General features: G+C 38.2%; 1 protein-coding gene across 26 annotated transcripts in view; it reads right to left on the bottom strand.

Moving 5' to 3' along the window:
• The window catches only part of ROBO2 (roundabout guidance receptor 2), a 1,015,778-nt gene that overhangs the window by 296,649 nt on the left and 693,058 nt on the right, over positions 1–26,071 (bottom strand). The gene's annotated exons all lie outside the window — the stretch shown is intronic.

Here is a 26,071-nt window from a genome sequence, read left to right as displayed (position 1 = left end):
GCTGTCATTAAGGTCTTCAGCCAAATAAAAAGGTATTTGGAAATAAAAGAAAATAATTGTCTTCATTTTTTTTTTTCCTTTGCTGCAGGCTGCTCCTATTAAATAATATCCAGTTACTCTGTGTGCAATGTGGGTCATGGCATTTTCTAACATCTGACTAAAAACTCTGCACTGTGTTGTATTCTGGAAATTGTTCTGGAATTGTCTTGATTGTTTTCCTTAGCAAAAGATTTAAAATGTTCTTCATAGTGGGATTTAGGAGATTATTATTTCAGCATGTTTACCTGCTAGCTGCAAGAGACATCAAGGTTTTCTTGACAGCAACAGTAACTCAGGCAAACAGGGCTCAGATGCTTGGTGTCACAAGAGAGGAGAGTGGTCATGCCTTCTTGCATGGGCCTGGGTCAGTGCACCATGGATGGGAGGGCTGAGCACTCTGGCTCCCTTTCTGAGAGGACACAGACATAGGGGTAGGAGAGAGGGGAGAGCTCCAGCTTTTCTCCAAATTGAACCTGCCTTATGGGTCACCAGCTGACTGGCAGAGGAGCCAGGTCAGCTCTTCTGACAAAGAGAAACCATCAAGGCAAATACTATTTCCCCAAAGCCTAATTATTTCCAAAAACCTAATCCCAACTGTCATTGCTAGATTTGGCTTTATTATCTGAACAGCCTTTTTGTCATTGCTCACCTCTGATTTTGAATCATTAAACCTAGAGAAACTTCACTGGGTCCCACACAGTCACATCAGTGTATGATTTTTTCTTATTTAGAACAATACAAAATGAGTTTGCTTTTCCAAGGACTGAGAATGAGCAGGGGTCATAGAAATACTGAATATTTTTCATTATTAAATTCTTCTTTAGATGTTACCTTTGAGCTCAAATAAATGATCAAATTTACAGAGAAAAATGTATTTTATAAAGCATACTGCAGCAATAATAACTCCCCTTCTGTCTTTCAACACATTATCCATGGCAGTTTTGAAATACATGCTTATATATGAATTTTCTATTCAGAAACAAAGTTTTGTTATTGTTGCTGGGGGTTTTTTTACGTACTTATGCACAAAGAGGTATAGATTTTTTGGGCACCTTTGTGTAACAGACACCCCACACTCAAAGCACCTATAGAGAACTGAAGCACCAGCACTGCAGCACATTCAAGCTGCAATGCAACTGAGCACAAGTTGCATAATTGCACATGAATAAGATGTTCATCAAACAGATACTGATGCACTCCCATCCTTCCCACTAGTACTCTACCCCAACATCTCTCCAGATGTGTACATTTATTCCACTACAGCAGCAAATATAAATCCAGATTGCACCCATTTAGCTGCAATGAAAGCAGCTTCCCTGCTGAATATGATGGTTTGCTAAGCATAAAGTGCATTTCAGCATTTGCATATGTAATTTCAACCTATGTACAGTACTATGAAAAAAGCCAGCTGTGTCTTTGGGCATTCCTCGTTGTTCCATGTCAAAAAACTGCAGGTCCTGAAGTTCACATCAGGATTTAAATCAGAAAGGGAGCTTTTTATTGCACCAAAACTCCTGCCTCTTTCCAGTTTTTTCACTGGACATGCCCAGTTTGGCCAGCCATGGCCCTGGTCAAGTACTGAGCAGAAAAAATGCAAAGAGATGTGCAAGCCTGCTCTGTAATGACCTTTACGCTTTTCATTTCCCAGTAGTTTTTCCTCTTCTGCATATGACCATTCTTCTAACCCAGAAACACATTAATATGAATTTATATCTGGTAGGGAAAATATAGTAGTGTTCAAGTATTTAAAAAATCTGTTAGGATTCGCCTTAAGGAGTCCCAAAGACACGTAAACTGATATAAAATTCATACACCCCAATATGTACCTTTCAGCTTTGTACAGTCCCATGCATCCAATTCTAGCTCTAATAACCTTTTAATATCATTTCCTCCTCTGCCTTCAGCAAGCCCTATAGCATTCACCTTTGTCCTCAGAGAAATCTAGGTTAACATTACATTTGTGTAGCAGGTTCTACATTTTTTATTTTATTGGAAAAGCAGTCTAGCATGAAAGAGTGAAGGCACAACCTTAGAATTACCTGAACCAGTGAAGAGAGATACTTCCAATCACCAGGGGAAAATCACTTAATACAGTTCAGTCCTCTTATGAGACAATCTATTTGCCAGACAAAGCAATTATTTCATTTGGATAGTCTCTGCATTGCACTATGAACCAGGAGGCAGAAGTGAGGCTAAATATTCACATATTTTCTTGAATATCAGGTAGCAAGTAACCTACAAAATTTGTCAGTATTTTTTGTTATAAGAAAAAGAAACAAAGAACATAAACACGTAGCACAGAAAATGTAATTTTTTTTTAATTGTTCTATACTTTAAAAAAAAAATTAAATCACATCATGATTAACAAAATGACAGGAAATTAACCTGAAACCCTAACAAGCTTTTCACCATATGAAGCCTTTGGCAGGCTGATATATTCCTCTTTGCATGAATTTGTCACAGTCCTAACAAAGTATATCAAAAGCTATAAATACTACACCTGTATTTAAAAAACAAGTACAGCTATAATGGTACTCATAGAACTCTATTTTATTTTTTTTTTGAAAGCACAATATCTAAAGCCATACATGCTTCTCTTTGCTTTTGAAATAATACACCAGTGAATTAATGCTTCACCTGCTCTTTTCAGAGAACCAAAAGGCTAAATTTCTTCAGAGATGAGAAATAAATCAGTCTTCATGCTAGCTCAGCTCTACGTCCTTCACGGGTGTAACAGAAGTGCTTAGGTAATTCTCAGAGGTTTCTGCAAGCATCCTACATGTCAACCTGCATTACACACACACCTTCAGAACAAATGCAGGAAAACTCTCAAGGCTGAAAGGATTGTTCTTGCAGTTCTAGAAACTCTGGTATGAACACTAGACACTGCAGAACTTCAGAGAAGATGCTCACTACCTGCTTCCCAAGTCACAAAAGATTTTCATCCATTGCCTGCGCCTCTTCACCAAATGTTTTACAAACATACCAGCTCAGCTCTTGCACTGGGAGCTACACCAGATCCATGCTGACAGAAAGAACAGCACTGCTGTAAACTGATCTGCTTCAGATACAAACAGCTTCTTGTTATGGATTTATGCACTTGAGTGCAGGAGTGTGTGCAGAGAGGTGCTCATTCACCGTTTAGGATACAATGGAAGCAAATAAAGTCTATAAAACAAAAAAAGGGCTCAACAACAGCCCCACTATTTCTATTCCATAAAATAAAATACACTACAATGTCTTTTAAACTCCCAGACTCTGCAGATTGCATTGCTTGTTCAGTTTCCTATGGAACCCCTCATATCACTTCAGTATACTGGAAACACAGAAGCAAGTGCAGATGTAAGTAAAACTGAAATGAAAGCTGTAGTTTCAGCTCCTTTTGAGTTTACCCCATAAAAATTAATTGAACTAAGCAAATCCCACTACAGGCAGTATTACTCCCAGCAGAGGAATGCTCTAGAGGCAGAGAACTCCACTGCATCCCTTGTCTGAGTGCTACCATGGGAGTATCAAGATGCAAGTGTGCTGCCTGTGAATTCAGGGCATAGATGCATCCAGGTCACTAATGCCTGGGTGAATCCTTGCAGGCAGTCCCTGCTGAGATCTGAGTCCTTCTGCAGTCCCTGGGTGAGAGGAAAAGGCAGCTCCCTGGTGGATGATAGGGTCTGTGCCAAGCTGCAAGCATGGGCACAGCCTTCAATGGGCACAGCTCATCAAGTCCTGGCAGCCTGCTGGATTGCTCCCTGCCTCTGCTTCTCCACGAGGAAAAGAGAGGTTACAGCCTTTGGGGTGGAAGGAGTAGGTGAGGCAGAATTAACATGTGCCCCAATACAAATTTAGCAATGGGTATTATATATATTATATATTTTATATATATATATATATTTTACATGTTTTATATATATACTATGTATGTGTATACATGTACAAATGCAGACACTACTTTTCAGTTCAAAATGAACTTCACTTTTATAATCCTGTGAGGCTTTCTCCTTGTAATGATGGGCTTATAAATACAAGCATCCACCCAGTCTTACCTTTAGCATGAACATCTTGCTTCAATAATGAAATGAGCACAACATAAAGACTTATCTAGATATTACAATTCTAGCTGTATACACTTAGCCTGCAATAAGGGATTGAATTTAAATGTTTATTGCTTTCCAAACACTATTATGCGCTTGCAAATGTTAATTCAGTTTCAATGAAAGAGTCAATTTTTTTTTTTAACAATATAGAATGCATTTTAATACACTATTACACACAATAGGCCGACAGTGAATGGACTCATAATTGATTTAGAAGCATGTTCTACCACCCTGCTACCTCTATCTCTTTAGTAAATCACTTTTTAATCGGGCTAGTCTAAGCTGACCCATACAGAGCTTTATTTAATTTATTATGGAATTTATACATAAGGTTGACTAGTAATGCATGGCTACAGCAGCATTAAACAAATTGTACAGAGAATAACAAAGAGGAAAAAGAGAATAAAAATTCAAATAGCCTAAGCATATTGCTGAGGTTAAGACAGTTCCAAATGAGCAATGTTATTCAAATGTTTAAGAATGGAAAAGATGAGAAGGGCTCTGACACTATTATGGTTTGTACAAAAAAAAAAAAAAAAAAAAGGCTGGGTTTGAGTCAATTATTAAAGAAAAGATAAGGGAGAGAAAAATCTCACAAAATGCATTAGTTGGCTCTCATTCCTCCTAATGTAAAGGAGGGTAATTATAATAAAACAAGAAATAGAGGCTTAATAATCACTCCAAAGCTCTCTTTTCCTGCGTGCCTACAAACTTTATTGAAAATACTAACAAGGACAAGGCACTGAATTAATGCTGCAGTTAAGTGTAAAAACCTAGCAAAGGTTCAGAATAGGATCTACCAATCTATAGCCAGCATTCCATAAATTATTTGCAGAATACTTTAACTGAAGAGGTCTAAACATGTGCATATTTAGAATATACATGCATGCACACACGTTTAACTGCATAGTGACACATAAACACTGTTTTCCCCGGTTTTTAAAAAAATTAAGATCTCCAGTCTTTTCCTTTGCAGAGATGGGAAGCATCTGCTTGGGCATCAGTTTGTGCATGACCTGCTAGTGAATGGGGAGAGTCATTGCTGCCACATTCATGCACATGGTTTCCTCTTCCTTTGGGAAATTCACTGCTCATAAGCAGGGCTCAGCAAGAAATAAAACCCTAGTGTACCTGCCATGGTTAAATACAGTTCTCTTCCTAAAATTTTTTGCACATTGATGTTAAATTTGCAACTCCTGATGTAAAAGCAATCCCAACTTTTTTTTTTTCCCCAGGTATGTAAAAACGATGCACTGAAGACGTAATGAAAATGAACACAGGATACAGACAAAGAAAGTCCTTTCTGACAATGAAGAGCACCAGTCCCACAAGCTAGATGTCTCAGAAGATCTGTAATAGGATGGGAGCATTTCCTCAGTGACCACTGGCTTGAAACCACCCCCAGGTCATTACCGAGTTGCCATCAGTCACAACTGGTGTGGTAGTCAACTTGAAATGATCTGGTCCTTTCGGCCCAAGGTCCACATCATAAATTGGCAACACTGAGAGAGTCTTGGCAGGGAGGTCAAGGATTGAATGGGCACAGAGACTCATCTCTAAAGGTGATCTGTCTAGGTCATGGTTCAGACATATTTGTGAGAGAAGCATGCCTTGCCATTGTCTCCTGCTGTACAACTGCAGAAAAATACAGGAATTCATCTTCAAGTGCTGTCACAACCCAGCACCTTTCACAAGGATTAAGTACCCATTAAAAAAATACATTCATCTGCAGCAAGACAAGCCTGTACCTTTTAAATCACACCTATTGTTACAGCAATACTTTACACTATAAAGTTAAGAACAAACAAAAAAGAACAGAACAACTATAGTCGATTTCATTTCAGCCTTAGAAAACCAAATTGCAAAGCTTATACACAATTCTGAATTTTACATATTCTGCAGTCTTTCTCAGGTAACTGTGGCAGAGAAATCCACAAACATATCAAGACTATTCAAGGCCAGTTCTCAATAGTCAAGGTTAATAACTCAAAACACTTGCAGAGATTGATTTCAGAAGACCCTTGAGAAACCACTTCTCACTTTAGCTTGTCCACAGAAACACCCTAAACAAAATAAAAATAATAAAAACCCACAAAAAAACCCCAAAAACATAAAAAACACCCAAAAAGCCAATAAAATAAAATCATAATAAAAAAAAGCAGATCAAAAGACATGATTTATTATTTTTGACACAGACCATCATTTCCACTGAAAGGGGTATGTATGTTTACACAGCAGGTGAACTGCCATGGCTTGACTATAAACCCAAAGCCTGTTTTCTCTGAAATACCAATTGTGTGCAATGCCATCCCAAGAAGTTCTGTTACTCCAGAAGCAATTCAATCACTGAACTGCCTTATCTGTCTGACAGAGGAGTGGCCACTTGCCACATGCTCCCAGACCCTCTTGCCTGAGGAAAATGTATGAAGACTGAAGTGCTGCTCTGATTATCACTGTTAAAATGACCTCTGGGCTGATGAAAGCTTGCTTCCTTCAAGACCAAAAGCCAAATTACAACTACAGAGATTTCAGGCTCCTGCAGCCCTCCAGACTGAAGGTCAGGAAGGGGGACAGGTACTGCATTCATAGTATGTTTTACACGACCTGCAGAGTAAGGCTTATAGCTTGCCAAGTTACCTCATTACATTTCTTTATCCCTAAGACCAAGATTGTGTTTTAAATGATGAATGCCACATCCTGTTTAGGGCTAAATGAATAAAACGTATGAATAAATGAAGCTACCTATTACAAATATTACATCCTCTATAATCTCCACATTTCCAAAGATTTGAATGTATAAGAAAGGCAACACAGCCACTGTAGCTGCAAGCATAAGTAACAACTCCAGTCCTCTACACTACACAAAGGAGAAGGTCAGTAATATGTTACACTTAATGCTATTTTGACAGGGTGGATTACCTAAACAACAGTTCATGCGTATTTAAACAGAAATAACAGAGTTGTCAGGGATCTGCAGCTTTAAGTGCCCAAAACACCAGATGTCTGCAGTGCAATAGACCTTCATATTCTGAAAAGAAAATAAATTGGGACTCAACTGTCTTATCGCTGAGATCAGTGTCAATTCTACAACAGATTAATCTTTGATCATAGTATGCTTGAATTCTGTAAAACCCAGCTAGATAAAGAAAGACGTTAAAAAAATTAAACAAGAACACCAGTGACAATAGGAAAAAAAATGCTAATGAACTACATTGTAGAAATAGGTGAATTACCTAAACTACCCATATTCATTTTTTTCTTAAAAAAAATAAAAAAAAATCTCCAAACCACTTGAACAAAATCTGAGCCACAAACAATTGGTGTGCCGGAGGAGAAAAGCCTGGGACCAAAGATCTCAGCAGAAGAGACAAAATACAAACACTACCATATAATCCTAGTCACATGAATCCCTCCAGACCTAGTCTAGGATCCTGAATAATCCCCTCACCCCCACTGTCATGGAGAATGTTAGAAGAGAGAAGCAGATCCAGGTGGGCTCTCCCACTTTCCCCAGCTCACAGCAATGCAATCAATGTTTCTTGAGCATCTGCAGCAACAACTTTACTGCTACTGTGGCAACAACTTTCAGGCATCTATCAAGGCCCAAAATCCTCCAGGCAAGAGACTACACACATAGATGAAATCTAAAGCTCACTCTTGCTCCAACTTTACATTTACTAAGCTACATCTCTGAAGAGGTGTAACCCCTTAATACTACCCCTGGCAACAAAATTCTGATGGGAGAGATTCCATTTAGGAGCCAGAGATGACAAAAGATCCAGCAACCCTGGGTGATGAAACCTTGGCCAAACATACCTTTCATTTTGGGTATAAAAGTTGAGCATTTCGTACGAGAGTGGCAGTAGATATAAAAACAGATAAAAACTAAAGAATGTGAATTAAATGCTCCAAGGCATGACTTGAAAAAAGGTTTGCCCTTGCTCGCCTTCTGTCAAGCCAGAAGCATAGGTAGGCTGCTGTTCTGAATGCGACTCAAGACATTTATTAATCAAAATATGCTAAGAACTTCCTCATCACTGAGTTGCAAAGTTATTTATACTGCAACCGGATTATGCCCCTTAGCCATTTAGAATAAAAATGCTGCTGTTTAAACAAGTATTCTCATTATAGATGTAATAAAACTCTGAAGCACTATTGAAAGTTATGCAATAATTTGTCTCTTAGGAAAGATGAATGACAAAGTTGGGTGCCCAGGACTTAAAATTCATTAATGTCTTAATAGTGAAACAGATATTAATCTCTCTTCATTAGCTCACTAAAATGAACCAAGGCAAGTTAGAAAATGTTCTGAGACATTATTCGATTTCAAATGAATATGTCTCAAGTATTGCTCTTCCAAAAAGCCATTATAAACAGCACAGAAAGGGGAAAATCATTTGAAAAATTACTTTGACATTGTCCTTTAATCATGCATTGTGTTCAGGAAAATTATTCTAATGCATCTCTTACATGACTAAATGGTTGCAGTATATAAATAGCATACTCTCCAGAATGCCATGCAGAATATTTGATGATATAATGCATTACACAGGAACCGAATTACATTTAAAAGAGCATGATGATGGAGATGCTTCTAAAACATAATATAGGTAAAGAAAAACAAAAATCCCATAAGGTTAGGGTATTCTCTATAGTGTTAAAATACTATCCCATTTAAGTAATGATTATGTTAAAAATATCTCTATCATTTTATTGTTGTTTACTAATTCAAATGTTTTTTTTTCCTACTGATTCAGCTTCCACTGTAACGTTTGAAGGGAACAGATTGGAAATTTCAGTCTCTGATCAGAATTACAATCATCTTCTGCAAATTAAAGAACGAAAAATTTTGTAAGGTGTAAGAATGTATCCTATTATCAAGTACCCTAAGCACAACCAATTGAAGAGATTATATTTTTGTATACAGTAAAATAATATAGAAGTAAATAATTCTTCTAAAATACCAAGACTTTAGGATTTCATGACCACTAAATTATACTCAATCTTTCTTTCTGTTAGGCTCTATGAGATCAAGCAAGAGATAATGTCCTCTAGTATGTGAATTGAAAAGAATCTGCCGTGATGGGAATTTCAGGTGGAGGAGTGTCAGCTTCCATTAGCATTTTGGGGCTGAAGAAATTCTAACTTCTGCTCTTGATATGAAATGTAAAAAACTAATCATTAGAAAACAACAATGTGCACATTAGGTACTGCTCACACAATTATTCTACATTAGGAATTGGTTGTACAACGGGGACGAGAATGATAAAAGAACCTAATTTATTTCTTTTCTTAGAGTGCTACTGCATGGCTTCTCAGTTCTCCAGTTTTCATTAGAAACTAAGTATTTGATTACTTAGCTACTGCGTCAGGCACTAACCACAAACCTCCCAAGCATAGGAGGAAGACTCAAGTGGCTGTCCCAGACCAGGAGGTGAAGACAACTGCCCCACCATGCCATCACTAACTCACTGCTTTCTTCTTGGTGACTTTGCTGCAAAACTTCAGGCATGCCACAAGTGGAAAAAAGGAGCTGGCTTTTTTACCCTGGTATTTCTTTTTTTAAAAGATTTTTTTTTTTTCTTCAATGTTGTTTCAAACTTCTCTATAGTGCTAAAGTTATATACTGGCAAGCACAGCAGGTGTTTATTTTTAAATTTAGTGGCAATTCCAGAAGACTAAAGATACTGACATAGGGCAAGGAACAAAACTATGAGGTCTGCACCGCTCACAAGCCAACATAAGATTGATGGCCCATTTAAACCTGAATTATAAGTAGCTTCAGTCCATTAATATTAATTAGGTCAAGACTAATAGGCTCTCATGAGTGGACTGTTTAGCAGGTCAGAGGCAATGAAAAGGTGGTAAACAATTTACCGCATAATGAAGTTTGCAGGCACATGGCACACGTCTCTACCACTGTAACTATGCACTTCACTCAAAGTCAGATTGCTAAAAGATGGGCAGATTACTTGCCTACTCAGAGAATGTGTCAAACACCAAAATCATATCTTAAATAAAATGTTTTCACTAAAAATGGTCCAAATTCCAGCCAGGGAGCACTTTCAGTGTGTGTGAGAACACGAGGCTGGGGGTTTTGTGGCAGGAGGAACAGGGGAGCATCCGTCAGTGGCCATGTCTTTTCACATCCCTCCAGGCAGAACACTCCAGCTCCTCCTGCAAAGTGCTCCCTCGTAGGAAGAAAGGACACTCATAGCTCACCCTTCACATTCATTGCTTGGCTTGTCATTTGTTACCACACTAGACATCCCCTGAGCAGTACAACTTGTAACATGGACATGCATCCAATTAAGGAGATCACTTATTGCACAAAGATCAAGTTCAACATTGTCCTAATTGGATAGCAATGCATTCTGATCAATAAAAATACAAAATAGAAATGTAAAGAGCAGTCATAGAGCACATGGACTTTATTTGTGACAAATATATTGACAGAAGTACGTGGGAATGTTGATGTGCATTAAAAATAATTTTATTACTTTATTCTCATAAGTGGAGTCAATTTAAATATCTCGTTTAATAATTTTCATCACAGGACATTTGCACTTGCCTGAACATAACAGTATTTAGAAAAGTGCTCTACATTTATATTCCCTTTCTTTGTATTTCTTACAAAGACAACACAGGCTTCTTCCATGGACTGAATTTCTGTCCTTGTGCTGTGTCATGAAGCTCTCCCCACTACCACTATTAAATTCAAAGCTGTGCAGGATGACTGCCCAATGCATCTCTACCACTTAAGTTCCACTTGAAATCTCAAAATAGCATTCAAGTAGAAGGAAAGTACAGCAGAGACCAAGGGTGGGCTCTTTCCAGAGGGGTCAATTTCAACCATTGGCAAGAATAACAGGGCAAGTCTGTAACAGTGTAGTTCAAACTGGGAGTCTTTATTATTTTTAGTTTACCTGTGATTTTGAATTTTTTTACATCAGGATCCCCCACCTGCTATTCTCCCCTTTTTCTCAAAGGGCATAATTTTCTAGAAATACTGGTCATCTCCCTTGCTAAAACAAATACTTTAGAGATGCCTCAATTCAGACAGGAAAGAACTGAGATTACTCAAAAAAAAAAAAATCGGACAATTCTAAAAGTCTTGCCTGCATGACTTTATTTTTTCATAATGCATTAATTCTAAAGGAAATATTTTATTTTATTATTTCCCATAGAAAACTGACTAAATCCTCCCTCCCACCCTATGCCATGACTTGCCTGCCTCCAAGCTACCTATCAATGCTTGGCACAGATCAAGGGCAGGAAGGATGTGAAGGTGCAGGTGTTGGTCCTCAGGCTCACATGCACAAACTGGGTTCCCTGGAACACGATACATTTCAGTCAACTGAAAAAAGCAAAGAGACCTAACAGTTTTGCAAATCTAATCTTCAGCAGAAAAGCAGTGGGGAGTGACAGTAAGTAACAGAAAGATTAAATGTGCAGATCCTGCAAGATGCTGAGGCTCTCTGTGTCTTTGGAGTTTCCAAGCACGTCTGATCACTGATCAAAGGCACTGTAAGAACAATCATTTAAAAATGGCAGCTTGTACAGTCCTGGTGTGTTCCTGCTCAATATGAAAACAGGCCAGACAGCATGGAGAATCCTCACACAGGGTGGTGGGAACTGTACTACCTCCCCACCTCAGGGGTTTGTGTGCCAGTGCTCCGCAGTTACAGCTGCAGAATGTGCTGCAGAATGTGTTAATCACACAGCCTGAACATACCACCACTGCATGAAAATCTTAATAAAATTTCCTCTCTAGCCCTGATGTTGTGGCTCAGCAGCCACACTAAACACCTACTGAAAAGTCACAAGTATGTATTGACCTTCCATACTTCACAGCCATGCCAAGACACACATCTGCTTCACAAGATGTATGGCCTTGGCCCTGCATGCTGCTGCTGAGCACTGTGGTCAAGTAAAGACACAACTTGAAAGATAGGAGTTTTAACACAACCAATATCTACCTACTGAACATCTAAAAACATAATTAAAACACCTGTTGTGACAAAATGAAAGATTATGATACTCTATCACTCACTTCCCTAGGAATCGCTGCTATCCATTACCAGCTTTTGATGCTCTACTGGAAACACACCAAAATAGATTAAAACACAACAAATTTGCATGACATAATAGCATGCACAAATGGTGCTTCTCAAAACCCAAGCATCAACATGTGGATGATATAAGGGGAAAAAAAGGTAATCCTTTTTTTTATCTCCTGTTTCTTTGGTGCTAAATTTACCTAGGTCCCTGAAAAGCAACTTTATGAGAAAATCTATCAGTTCCAAATATCATAGAATGTGATGTGTATGTACAGCCAGAGGGAAATGTGCCATTTCCTCTGGAGTCACAGAGCATCTTTCTGTCTGCCCCTGACAGACAGGAAAAATGCTTCCTCTAATCATGCAGATTATGAAGCTGGTTTAAGACCACATGAGGCAATAACTGCTGGCATGAGGTCCTGGCACATCCCCACCTCCAAGAGCATTGATCTGTCTAATTAGCTACCTAGATGTTACATTTTCTCTTCTGAATAGATAATTTCAGTTGGATACTGTGGCTGATGTTTCCTCAATACTTTGCAACACTTGCAATTCAATGCCTTCAATGAATGCTCTTATTTCCCACAGGCAAAATACACGTGACAAAAGCTGAACCTCTCTTATATAGGAAAAAAAAGTTACTTTCTTTACCACAGGATATTGATATTTTAGAAGAAAGGCATGAAAAATAAATTCTCTGTAATATCCAACACTTCTGCACTGAACAGCATTTTAGGATTACATCTGCAGCTGTTCTTGTATCTTTTCCTGCCAATGGCTCCATGAGCCGAAGGACAGAATTGTGAACAGCTTACACCTCTCAGTACAGCTCCAATTTTCTCATTCTAGAGGCCCTGTGTTATAGTTACCTGAAAAATTTCAGTCAAATTGAGTTACCCTAGCAAAGCTAGTTCATTTTACCTCAGACACAGCTACAGAATCAGCAGCATCAGGAGAGCCAAGCAAATGGAAAGCTTGTGAAGAGATGCCATGGAGCAATCTGACACAGCCTCTAAGTGTCACTGGGGAGCTGTGAAATCACACCTCAACTCCACAGCAACAGAATGGTCCACCAGCACCACAAAAGAGGCACAGATGCTTTATGTGAGCACATGAGTATCCTTGGTGTTTGTACAATCTCCCTTTATCTATGCAAAACAAATAACAAGTGCAAAACACTGCAGAGAGTTTAAGGAGAACCTGTTGAATGTCACAGAACTGGAAAGAAGGCAAAAAAGATGAGGTTTGCCTAAGGAGATTAAAATAATATAAATCATGTATCATTTAACCCATTTGTAAGTTTAATTTACAAACCTAATCTAAACATGCTCCAAAAAAACACGGGATTGTGACACACTGCAGTCACCTTGTTGTTTCAAGCAGCAAAAGGTACAAAGTGACACAATAAAAGCTCCAGAATAGCAAAATATTTGATCACATACTTATCTTGAAGTGTACCAGAATGTAATCTGACTTTGTATTTTTCTCTGCTCACAATGCCAGTTTCCAAAGTTACACCTTGTCCCAGCAATGTCCTCCTGTCACTTGTTCTGCTATTTTCTGACCTCCCCAGTTTTGCCAGTGGAGCTGTTTGGGGACATGATGAGGCTGTGTTCTGTGCTGTGATCTACTGGAACAGTCCAGCAGCAAAGTAATCAACCAACCCACTGCCACATTATGCTCTCTCAGCCACCAGCAACAGGGGATTTTTGAAGCAGCTTTCCCACTAAGCACAGTCTCTATGCACAATGAATGCAGTTTCCCACCTACAAAATGATGATGTCCTCTTAATGAAAGTATTTGGGGTTTTCTTCTTAAGGGCTGCACCAACCGAGATCACAGACAGTTATCTCACCCATTTCATTATAAACATGCCACTCTCACTCTAAAATTAGCCTTGAAGTATTTGTTGTCACAGGGTCACTGATATTTTGATAAACTTCCCTTTCATCACACACACAGTCACCCTTTGCATATGCAACGCAGGGCACATAAAACCTGCCACAAGCATGAGACAGGTCGGTCTTGAGGGTCCCTTATTTATAACTTCCTAAAGCCCTCCTTTAAGACAGGCTTAGCTCTGCTTATCTGATGGAGGAGCAGGGCTGCAGACTTTGTTCAGTGAATGAGCTCATTCCTTCCCAGGCAGCAACTGAAATTAAGGTCTAATACATGCAGTTTACTCCCAAACACTCAACAAAAGATTGTTCCACATCACTTTACACTGCAAAAGGATTATTACACATCAGTTATTTTACATTGTCTCTTTGCATTAAAACACTATAAAGAAAGACTATTTCCATTTTTAGAAGGGAAATCTCTCCTCAGAGTATTTTTCTTAAGGACATTAAGGGCAAATACACATTAATAAGACTTTTCCTCCTTTCCCAGCCCTATATAACCTCTTCTGGAAGGTTCACTAGAAAATAAACTACAAACCATCCAGTATACTACTTCTGCTCTAGTAAGATGGACATGTAATCAAAAGAAGCAAATTGGTATAAAATACTATAAGGTAGAAGTGCTGTATATTGCAGAAAATGCATTTATTCCGGTTCACTATATGCAGTCAAAACTGGAGGGAAAATCCAGATGATCAGTAATTTCACAGTTGGCTGCCTCTTCTCCTCTTTGATATTATTTGTAAAATCTTTGCTTGGCCTCTAAATGTGTGAGCAAAGTAATAATTCATTCATTTACTTATGGGTAGGAGAAATTAAAATAGCTCACTTTATTGAAGATGCTGAATAGACAAGAAATACTTATAACATTCTCTGAATCAAATTACCAAGATGTCATAAATTATGTTTAAAAATACTTAACCATCTACAGTGCTAGAATATAAACAAGCAACAAAAGCTAAGAGAGTTGTTTGAGAAACCTAATATTGAAGAATGTGAATATTCTTTGTTCTGGACAGTATCTAGATTTGACAGAGGAAAATTAAATTAAATCCTAGAAAATCTGGGCAACTATTTATACAGTTTATCAAGGCATCTGTTATGCAAACATTTAGGTCTGGTATTACAAATGAAAATGTATGACTGAAATTGATATCTGACACCCAATTATTTTTCACCTTTTTCATTCAAACATGAGGTTCCCTGAATGACCACGACAAAACTACACAATCCAAAGAAGTGCAGAAGAAAGCAGTTTTACTTTTAAAAACATGAACAGTCCCATGAGTAATTGAACTGTTTTGCATTTTCTTGGGTGAAGTCCGTAATTGTGGCAAAGTCTCCACAGAGGGCATTTCCACCCTCTGCCTGTTCAGGTGTGGGAAGGCAGTTCCCACAGCGGCAGCAGCACAGCTAAAGGCGCTCAAACTTAGGCGTTGGCAGAAAAAGTTGGCGTCCTAGATAAATTCAGTGGGAGCTGGCTGAGTCCAGATTATCCTTACTAAACTGTGACCCTTAGGCTGCATCTATATTCACATTTTGCTTTAGAGCAGAAGGGCATTTGTGAAGCAAATTTCCTGCCGGCTCCTCCCCAGCATGCCCTGATTCCAGTCACAAAGCTGGTTTGGAGCTCCTCAATTAGCTTGCTTTCAATGAGATTGTTTGAGGCTAAGAAAGTCTGCAGCAGGGAATTTCCTCTCACCCCTCAGTTCCAAACAACAGCTGTCCATTTTTTTTTTGAGGAAACTAGCCCTGTTTCGTTTTGTGTTGGAGTTTGGTTGGTTCGTTTTTGTTGCCTTTTTTTTTTTTTGGGGTGGGGGGTGGTGCCTTTTTGTTGTTTGGATCCTTTTTTAGTGGACCACTTCATCAATGCATTATGCCGAAATGAATAGCCAAGACCAGCACTCTCAGCAATTCTTCCCAACATAAAGTGGTTACTCCTGTAGCATAAACAGCTTTCTAAGAAAACATGACCTGGAAGTTGAACTTGCTTACAAGAGGACTAAATCAATGCTCAAAAAGAGCAACAGCTTCACATTCTGAAATGTTGCCACTAGGCATCATTTGCACATCTTGTAATAAAAACAAAGTAGAACGCTGTGTGATGTATTTACGAACCTTTTACTGTGGGCAAGGCGTTTCACAACGAGAGAGCTTTACGAGCTACCAATTAAACATTCTGGCTTTCTCCAACATGCACTCCCAGTAGGAGAACCCCAGAAAACAATCCCAGGAGGGGTGGGGGGCCCCCCCAGCAATGCAGACTCTTGGAAAGCCTCCTGTCAGCAATGGATACGTTCTTGAAAAGGGATCTCTCTCGAAATGGACAGTGCTAAATTCCTCCATGAGGAACCTCTAGTGACGGGAACTTTTAGAAGAGATGCCCAGTGAGGTGAAGAAGAACCACGGGGGACAATTTGCTTACAAACACATTAACTCAGTAATTTCTATAATTTCTGTAAAATCTGTAATTTCACTTGAGGCTATGATTTACACAGATCTTCAGCCTTTGCTTCTCAGCTGGACTCATTCCATACAAGCAAATTACAACTATTCAAACACTGAATTAGGCATCAAGCCGGGCATATGCGTTACTTTTAAACAAAAGAAATTAAGCCTTTAGATAAATAGATAAATAAGTAGCTAAATAGAAGAAAAGACAGGCAGATGATTTCGATAGGCAGACAAAGATTGCTGCAGAGGGAATTCTTTCCTCTTTGTAGCACAATCATTTAGTCTGATCTTGACTTGACAGGATGGGTGTTATATTACGGTTCCAAATTCATCCGCTTTTGGGCTTTTTTTTTCATGCCAAACAAACAGGGAAAAAAGAAAAAAAGCAGAAAGAGACAGAATTTCTCCTAACACCATTTCACTCAGTAATAGCTATGATAACACGTCAAAGGAAACCATCGCATTCCTATACAAAGGCTCTCAAGTGCCTGGAGGGACCTGCCCACATGTCTGCAGCTTCCCTATTAGTACCCCAGAGCAATCCAAGCAAGCTGCCAGCAAAGGCTCTAACTATATTTGATTAGTTTCAGGCCTTCATTTTTAGCGAGTCATCACCCTCTTAACAGCAGATGATGCCCTCTAGTTGGAATCAATGTGAGTGACCAGCTCACAATAGGCCGGATTAATGATGAAAAATGTGTAGTCAGTCTGGAGGGCTTTGGACATCCATCACGCCCTGGGTCTGCCAAGGGGCGGGCTGCCCCCGACTCATCAGGACGACACCCACGCTGCCTTGGAGCGGGCGCTGGGATCCCGCTCAATGAGCCTCGGGTGAGACACGAGGCACAGTGCCACGGCCCAGGCATTTCCATCCTGCGCTCAAACACAGCCTGAATTGCCCTCCCTTCTTGTCACCTATCTTGCAGACAGAGCACAGGAACTGCAGTGAGTCTTTCCAAACTCAACATCGAGTCGCGCTGGAAAGCAGAGAGTTTCTTATTCAGAGAGAAAACCCAGACAAACTGCGCTGCAAATTTTCTCTTTGCTAATCCGTCCAAGGGAAGCAACTTCTTGACAGGTGAGCGAAGCCTCATTACAATTTCATCAACATAATGAAAGGTGGGCAAGTAGATTTTGTGCCATAAATATTCATGTAGTTTTTACATACCAGAGGACAAGTACCTCATTAAAGTAGCGGAACCTGCATCACACATTATATACATCTTCCTCTAAACTTCTGATGTCACAAAGGGCTGCCTACAGTAGGCAGTGGCATAACTCACATTAAAATAGATAAACACCAGCCACTATGTGAATTCTAACTCAAAAGTTATCCTTCCAATTGTCATAAAAAGGGTCATGAGATTTGTGAACAAGGTGAGCAGAAACTACAGAGGTGTCGGCAAAATGTGCATTTTCATAAACAGCAGCACAGGGGAAATGAAGCACTGCCAAAATACATACATCAGAAGTTTCCGCTAGAGACCCACATGGGAACAATACCAAACGGTGAATTTAAAAGAAAATTTAAATCATAGATCTGAAATTATTCATGGGGTGGATGAGAGATGTTCTAGTATGTAAAAAAATACTTAGTCATGTGGTTAAATGCTTTTCTGTTGAGGCCTGATAACTCTCTATCCATTCTGTATCAATCTATTTTCACAATCTTCAAAGAATGTCCTGTCAAGAAAAAAGAATTAACAAAATGGACTTGTTAGCACATCTAACAAGCTTGCTCAAGGCTCATCTCATTTTTACAAGGAAATGACGGCTTTGTTCTTCATTAAGAAACTGTAAATGCAACCACATTGATTTTTTTTTTTAAAAAAATTTTAACTTTAAGGGATCATATCAGCCTTGGAAAAAAAAATTAAGGTTTCCTTATGAAGAATTTATCATCCATTCTAACAGTTTTTAATGTTTGACAAGAAAACATTATTATCCCGACTTTTTTATTAAAAAAAAAGTATATTTAAAAGTTATACTAAAGTCCATTAAATATTAAATCTCTTTAATTTCATGGAAAATCTTGTTTCCCATGGCAATCAGATCCAGTGAAAAGGGTTGGTTTGGCAAATGTCTTAAAGACCCTACAAAAACAGTCATTACCTTTGGAACATTTCAAGAAGACCTCTTCATATCTAATAAAGTTATTTGTTCCACCATACTACGAGAGATAGGGCAAATTCACATCATAAAAAAAGAAATCATAAAGTAAGGTTGAAATTGCTAATCACGCTTATTGAGGAAAAAAACCAACAAGATTAGTAACATTATTAAATTACAAAAGAGCTTGTTCAACCTAACAGCATCAAAATCTTTAATAGCTACCTTAAACCCTCTCTACTATTCTCAGCAGTCTTTCTCCTGACAGCCATTCCCAAAGCAAAAATGAAGGAGGTATGCCCACTGTTTTGGTTTTAATTGCAGCATCATCTTGTGCCAAACAAGGAACAACATCTCACCACACTCCAATGGGAACAGACCTGGGATCAGACTGGGCTCAGGACCGCCACACACTGATGTGCAAATACAAGGAGGGTCTTGTGTGATCCCACCCCACCCTGGAAAACACACAGAGTGAAGCCACTCTGGTAGATTCAATATTGTAGAATATCATTCTACATTCCTTACAAAGTGATCCATCACTCACAACCTGTCCTGAAAAATGGACCTTTTTGTTTAGCGGCACTTTAAAGTGCAGAATAATCATCTGCAAAATTAGTGCAGCCCTTAATTTTGCATGTAACATATAATATTTCAGCATTACTATTTCATAAAAAAGGGAAACAATAAATTTGCTGCAAAATTAAATCAACCACCTAAAATTTTCTCTCCTCTGTTCATTGTTCATTTCATAGTATACAAGTTGTTCTCAGATAAGCCTTACACAACACATTTTGCTAAGTTTGCTAAATTTATGTAATGTAGGAAAATTCCCAAATCTTTCATTCAGCTTATTGCTAGGGGCATTAGGACCATCTCTGTTTAAGCAAAGACCTTAGTCATGTCCACAGCTGTGCTTTCAATCATCAGGTCATCACTCTTCAAAGAGGAAAATGTAATTTTACTGTCTCTAGCACATTTTACCAGCCACTTTTGTTAGCATTGCACTGGAAGAAACTGAAAGTTTCACTGGAATTCCTATTAACAGGAACAAGGATTCTTAAAATAAATTTTGCTTGTTTTATTTTTTTTTTTTTTCTGAGTGTTAACCATGAAAGGAAGTGGGAATTTTCTTGATCTCCTTAGATTCATCTGAGTATGTGGAATTGTGAGAAACAGACAAATGTCATATGTTTCCATAACTGGGCTGTATAATTTTCCTTTATTCCCTGTGTCCATTGTTTTAGTCCACATTCTCTTGTTTTTCTTTGCTGTGTAGTTACTCCGTATTCATACCTATCAAGTATTAAAAGCCAGAAAGCACTGATAATCCTTGATTTTACTGAGAATGAGACCAGGATGGGGAGATGGCAGTGGTGGGGTTGTGTATTAGCCTTTCAGGTCTGGAGGCCGACACATTCCTGTGTGTCTGAGGTCACGAGTCAACAGATTTGTGATCTCACCTAAACCCCTAGTGGACATTTAGCAGCACCATGAACCAACTCTACAATTAGCAATTTCTACTCAAGTTGAGACCCAGCACTGAAACATGGTGGTTTACAAGTCAGGGTAAAGGTTCATGAGACATTCTGCAGTAGTTTATATGCTTTTGCTTCATATAAACTTGTTATGTTTGTTAGATACACGTGTAAGGAAAAATGAACTAATAAGCTTTCTCAAAAAACATGTTTTCCTAAGGTGTGAAATTAAATTCCAACTCTGTTTCTTTATCCAGAAATCCACATAGTAAAGTTGCATTTCAAAGCCTCTTATTTTCTTGATTCCATTCTTTTTTCTCCAAGGACTGGATGAAATTTTCATAGCATCATCAATCAGTATACGTTTTCTTTAAGAAAAATAATGGATTGTTTTAAGAAGCAAGTGCCATGTCCAATGTTGAAGACAGGGTAAGTGCAGATGAAAAGTACAATTTAGCTTTATGGCAAAGTACAATGGGTCTGATCAAAAACTGCCTTTTGATTTTGGCTATTACAGTTTCCTCTGGCTAAGTCTGTTCCACTGTAAACTTGATTATTTCTTCTCAGCAAAGGAACACTTTTGTCAGCACTCTCATTCCCTGCTCAAATGGAAACAAATTTGGGTTAGTGGTTATTTTTCTCTCAAGTAAAACTCCAAAGAAAGTATATTAGGGGTTAGTAGCAAGTTGGTAAAGTACCAAGTCAGCACTCTGTAAAGAGCATCCTTAATTAACATTACTACAAGAAAAAAATTGCTAACTCTTGAACCTAAAATGAAAAGCATTAAGGCTTTGGATGAAAGAAAACTGGGGAAGATACCTGAGAAAGCACAAACCTGGTCATGTAGTTTCTCTTCACAAATAGACAAGACCTCCTAACACTCCAACAGAGCCTCTGCCTGGGACACAACCAGGCTCTGCCAACTACAGGATTCAGGATGTCCAGGACAGACAAAATCTGAACATACAAGTCAGTTCTGTTAGGAGACCTGAAAATGTGCTGTGGCCACAGAAGATGCTGAGAGAATAAAAGAGCAGTAAGCTTTTTCCAGCATGGAAAAGCAGCCTATGCTTTTTCCAGGATGAAAGGCAATGCTTTCTGTGATAAAGGAAAGAAAATCTTATCTGATTTAGCACATGGGACTGTGAATCCAGATGTGTCCCACACTATTGCTTTTGTTCCAATTCTTTCTTTTCCCTGTTTTTTTTTTTTCCTTTATACATATTCTAATTATCAAGGTTATGTACAGTGTTAAGATGACATGCACAAGAAAGAACACTGCTTCCTAGAAAGGAATTCTGAACTTTACCTAAAGCTGTAACTCTGCAAGTCACCTACACTTGTTCCAAGCATCTCACTCACACCTACCAGAGGTAAGGGATAAGCACAATAGTTACACAGCTCTATAAAGAGTACCTCCTTGGCTTCCAACTTAAAATGGAATCTTTAATCAGAGCTTAATTTTACCTCTTTACTGCCCTTCACAAAGGGAGGGACACATCTCTAAAATTAACTTCACCCCAGAGCAGGAAAGGAAGAACTGTTCTCATTCACAGTGAGAAAGCACCTTTTGTTTTTCTTTGGTTTTTTTTTTTTTTCCTTCTCTAGGAGATCAATATATTGGAAGAATGAAGGATTACTGCTTTTATAATAAATACCATCCAACTCTAGGCAGGATGTGGGCAGGACCACCTTTCCACTTTCAGATACTTTTCAGGAGGATGGATACTCCAGGAAAGGTGGTGAAATAAAATAATTTGCTTGGTGTCAGTGGCCTGCTCTCCTTTTTCAACTTACTCCTACTGCAGTGTCTACATAACTGCTAGGAAGGGACAAAAGCAGGAATTGTCCAGCAATCCTCTCCTCTGTCTCCCTTTCCCATGATCCCTCCTTGGTACGTTTCAGGCAGGGCAAAGACCAAAGGCACATCTGACAGCAACACTCTTTCTTTCTATTCTGATTTGTACCCCTTGAGGATGGACTTGTGTGCTACAGCAAATGTGGCAGCGTATCTCTGCTGCACTCTGAGCAGAAATTATGACTGTCTGTCTGAGAAGTAGATAGAATTCTCTCCCTCCCACTCCCCAGATGAATTGCGAGATAAAAGCTTAAAGAAAAAAAAGAGGCTAGTAGGTCAGGTTTTGTGTACTCTGCTTTCAGAATGATTATCCTTGTCTTAGGAAATTTCTGGTTGAATAAGCTACAAATCACAGCTCTTTAAGGGAACATTGTATGGCTGGGTAGTCACGCTCCTTAATGTGCTACTTCACCTGCTGCAAATGAAACAAAGTAGCTTTCAAACCTGCACAATGACATTCATCTTCAATTTCTAGGCTGCTTCATTCCATTTCAAGTTCATCATAAAAATGCATTTGTGTTCAATTACTAACTGTCTACATTTATACTTCTACTCTAGAAACATGTAAAGTGTTTTCTATAATATAAATGGAGGATAACAGCCTGGACCTCATTTATGCAAGTTTTGTATTATGTGGTCTGATTTAGTTATAAAACTACTTTGAAAAGGTTGTGGGAAACAGTTGGTGAAATTGGTTGAACCAATTATAACTTCAATCCCACTTCATTATATTCAAAACACACTAAGTCATCAGTGCTTGAAAACACATTGTACTTGAAAAACAAACTTGAACTATTAATTTTATTACAGATAAGTAAGTAAATCAAGAAATGGAGAATCAAAACCCTGAAAAATTCACACTGCACTGAAGAATTCTGCATTTTCTTATGACAGTTATTGGCTTTCTAAAACAATTTACACATCCAGGAAGAAGTAATAGTGACAAGCAGCCCTGAAGCCTTGTAGTGAGAGAAGAAAACAGCCTGTGAGCAACCTTTTTCTGTGTATAAGGTCACTTGCTAATCTAATAGCAAAGATCATGGAATCACAGTATATCAGTACCTTTTTTTGCTGTTGGTCCAAGGGACCTAGAAAAATACTAATTTTTTTATAAGAGAGGAGAAATAAAAAAAAAAAAAAAAAAAGAGAAAATGCCTATAGCTAAGGCAGATTTTTAAAGACATGAAAACTAGAAAATGCAAAGCCCAAGGCTTGCAATATAGCCACTTTTCCCTTTTCACAGTTCCTCAAAAAACTAGTAACATAAATTATGTGGGAAGGGTTTTTAATTTTTTTAAAATATACTGTTGATAAGATCAATTATGTGAAAAGCTCTTTTGCAATGGGACCCTGTGTCTGCCAGGACTTTGAAGAAGCACTACCTGCATCTGTTATGTTTTTTTCTTACCAAAGCTCCCTGAAAATACCAAAAAGGGCTTACAAAACCAGATCTAATTTTCACTGGGTTTGCTACCAGAACAAGTAATTTTTAAAAACCAGCAAAACCCGGATGACTAAAAGAGCAGAATAGACATAAAATGAGGTTTTGAACAATGCCCCATATTAACTGTGTGTCCAAGAGCAGGTCTTTTTCTTCAGACTTTCTTAATGTTGCCATGAACAGCCAGGACAAAGCAAACAAGGAAACTTATTCCACACCACTCACTCACCAGCTACTAAAACTCATCATATCTGTCACAGCTTTGTTCAGAAGGGTTTTAGTTTTACCCCAAGAGCCCTCACAGAGGTGTGAGAGGAGCAGGTCCTGACCACATGCTTGAGAGCCCAAAGAGGGTGGCAGTGTATCCAGGAGAGGTGTCCTGGCAGCTGCATCTTTTTCAGTCTGTTTTTCACCTGCACAACTTCAGCCTGAGAAAAATAAAGGTAAAGGCACTTGTGGCGAAGTTGTCTTTTAAAAAGACAAGTGTGCTGGACTGTCACCAAAGGAGGAAGTTTTATATCACATAAGGTGCCACCATATTAAATCAATAACAACTAAATGTGAAATCCAAACTTCACTGGCAAAAATTCCTACCTACTTCACATGGGAAAAAAGTTTTTTTCGAGAGACAAAAATTAGTAAAAGTACTACAGCTACTGTTATTAAAAATAAACACTATTAACTTTTTATAGTCAAAGATAATAAAAACAGCCAGCAACATGCAGAGAGTGCAGAGCAAGAAGTGTTTGGTACTGCTACCTAATCTGACATCTTGAATATCCAGACAGATGAACTGTATCTTCTTTTTCTTCCCTTAACTGAAGTATCCAAAGGTATGATAAATAAGCTTAGTTAAGAGTTAAAAAGCTCCTGCAGACACACTTCAATCACTCTGAACAAAGTTTATTTGGACTTGACAGAAATAATTACATATAAATTAATCTAAATCTGCACAGGAGAACTGAACCTCAGAGGACCCACACTGAGATGCACCTGTTTATACTAAAATCATTGAGAAATTTGTGGATAAACAGAGTAATTGTTTGGACACACAAGAATTTGTGAGAAAGATCTACGTTAGACTGCTTTAGTTCTTATGGTATTAAACATGATTCTAAACCTTTGCAACAATAAAGTAATTTACCCTATTTTAAATTTCTATAGTCTGGTATCATCTTACACTAAAAAGAGTTTAAAACATCTACAATCTTTTATTGTAGCTTAGTAATCTAAGCTAATAGACAAGTAATCTAGCTCACAATTTTACCAAACTCCTGTATTCTAAATATACTATTATCTTAATTTTGGCCTCATTTAAGTAATTGGAAGTCTACAATACTGTTATTCTTTGTTTTTCATTGAAACAAGCTCTTTCTTATTATTTTAAATTCTACAAACTGCTTTTCTAATGAAGTATTACAGACTCCTACAATAATTAATTCTGCAGAAGCGTACTACAACAGCACAGAGCAGCCCTTTTGTTCCAGGTAAACCAAGTCAATGCAATTTCATCTTCATCACTATACTGCCTCACATTTGAGTATGTTCACACAGAGGTATGATTCAGAACACATTCTGTGATTCCAACATGTCATTTTGCATATAAAATAAAATTCTATCACCCAGTATTGATCAGGGGAAGTCAGAATTACATTTCAAATATCAGGGACTCTACCTGCTAATGATTAATCCCATAATTGAATTCTAAAGGGAAAGAAAAATTTGATAGAGGCTTGATGATTGATCTTCAGTTGGCTTTTGGTCTTCCTGATAAATTATAAAAGACTATAGTTATAACCCAGTTTCCACTTTAGTGCCTTTTACACTTACTACAGCTAGAAACTATAGCAATGCCAGAGGCTTTGCTCTTGGAACTATGAACTTAATTGTTAATTGAAGAAAACACTATTAAAATTGTAAATATAAAGTCACTCTCCTCTGTAGGCTCATCTAAAAACCATCAAGAGTTGCAGTTTAGGGATTTTAGGTGCAGTTTTTCCAGGTGAACTATCTAGCTGATAATCTTAGCAAAAAATGGTAAAAGTCTTCATTTGTAGCTCGTACTCTCACATGTGTTTTAAACTGTTAATGTGCTCCTAGCTTTGTACTCATGAGACACCACCTTAGTGCACTGTAAACAAAACAAATCATTATATAAACCTCTTCAATAAAGCAGTGCCCTGGGGGAATTAAGAAAAAAAAGAACTCTTAGAAACACTGTACAACTGCACAGTTCCAGTACTGACTTAGTGCTGTAACCAACATTATAAACATCTCTGATAGCATTTTTATACATTTTCAAATGAAAATTCCCACAATAGCAAAGATGATGATGATGATGATATGGGTCATTTTTCCCCTTCTGTATCAAAAAGCTGAATCAGAGCTGTGTCCTTGAACAAAATGCAACAGTTCAGTATTTGATGAGGAAAATATTTCAAGTTCATATACTATGAGATCTGATGGATAGTAAAACAAATATGCCATCTGGTATGAATAATGCAAACTCATCACCAAAAATATGATAGGGTGCACACCGGACAAGAAGAAGCTATCTTCAGTGAACATGCTGCTTCCACACTTCACCAGATTTAGAATGATCATTGATGGCTGCTTTCTGGGGGTTTTTTTAGCCTTTTC

The sequence above is a fragment of the Cyanistes caeruleus genome, chromosome 3, assembly GCF_971803275.1.
Source record: "Cyanistes caeruleus chromosome 3, bCyaCae1.hap1.1, whole genome shotgun sequence".
Taxonomy (NCBI): Eukaryota; Metazoa; Chordata; class Aves; order Passeriformes; family Paridae; genus Cyanistes; species Cyanistes caeruleus.
Note: the sequence above shows the minus strand (reverse complement) of the source record. Positions and strands in the feature narration are given on the sequence as shown.